Source organism: Chiloscyllium punctatum, chromosome 21 (genome assembly GCF_047496795.1).
Source record: "Chiloscyllium punctatum isolate Juve2018m chromosome 21, sChiPun1.3, whole genome shotgun sequence".
Classification (NCBI taxonomy): domain Eukaryota; kingdom Metazoa; phylum Chordata; class Chondrichthyes; order Orectolobiformes; family Hemiscylliidae; genus Chiloscyllium; species Chiloscyllium punctatum.
The window spans coordinates 62,406,165-62,407,233 of record NC_092759.1 but is presented as its reverse complement, the minus strand read 5'-3'; the positions used below and the strand labels follow the sequence as shown (position 1 = coordinate 62,407,233).

At 46.4% G+C, this 1,069-nt stretch overlaps 1 non-coding gene across 1 annotated transcript; it reads left to right on the top strand.

Annotated features, from left to right (window-relative positions):
* The first annotated feature begins 490 nt into the window (after window positions 1-490).
* Window positions 491-572, top strand: trnas-acu (transfer RNA serine (anticodon ACU)). The gene has a single exon. It is a non-coding gene; the product is annotated as a tRNA-Ser (tRNA).
* The last annotated feature ends 497 nt before the right edge of the window (window positions 573-1,069 follow it).

Sequence of the window (1,069 nt, the reverse complement as noted above, 5' to 3'; positions counted from 1 at the left end):
GCTACCCCTTTGGTTTGGAGGAAGTGGGAGGATTGGATGGAAAAGTTGTTGAGGGTGAGGACCAGTTCAGCCAGCTGGATGAGGGTGTCGGTGGAAGGGTACTGGTTGGGATGGGGCGAGATGAAGAAACAGAGGGTTTGGAGACTTTCGTCATGGCAGATGGATGTGCAGAGGGACTGGATCTCCAAGGTGAAGATGACGCGTTATCCACCAGGGAAGTAAAAGTCATTAGTGAGATTAAGTACATAAGTCGTGTCACAAACGTAGGTGCGAATTTCCTGGACTGGGGAGACAGGAAGGCGTTGAGGTAGGAAGAGATGAGTTGGGTCAAACAGGCGCAGGCAGAGACAGCAGGTCTTAGGAAGGAGGTAGAATCTGGCAGTGTGGGGTTCATGGACAATGAGGTTGGATGCTGTGAATGGGAGATACCCCAAAGTTGATAAGAGTGTGATGGTCTGGGAGATTATGTCATATCCTTTCATGCATAGGCGACGAGGTCGCCGAGAGGTTAAGGCGCTGGACTACTAATCCATTGTATTCTGCACGCGTGGGTTCGAGTCCCACTCTCGTCGCTATTTTCGGATTATCACACTGTCCTATTGAAATTGGAACTCCAATGGTTAGTTTATCTGCATCGACCAGATTATAAAACCTCAAAGAATAATTTGAGACTGATGCCTGAACTTAACGAAATGTAGACTGAAATGGAATAATGAAAAGGAACGCGATTTTCTTTTCCAAGTCAAGTTGCTGTGAACGTTAATCTTATGAAAGAGATCCAGGGAAACCAAATAACGGGGAATGCGATGTGCATATTTAATGCTATGGGATTCTTAATGAGTGTTTTGTCACATGAAATCTGGAGCAGGTTGGGTAGAAGTGATTCATCTTGGTGGTAAAAGCGCAGAGAGACACCACAAAATAATAGAGATATTTCAAAAGGTGCAGGGGGTGGGTGTAGCGGCACAGAAAACTGGCTGTGAATGCTCAGTAGAGAATTGCCGATGTGGGTGTCGTGATTGGCATGGACAGACTTACACATTGATCTCGCCCTTTCCCTCTTGCTCTT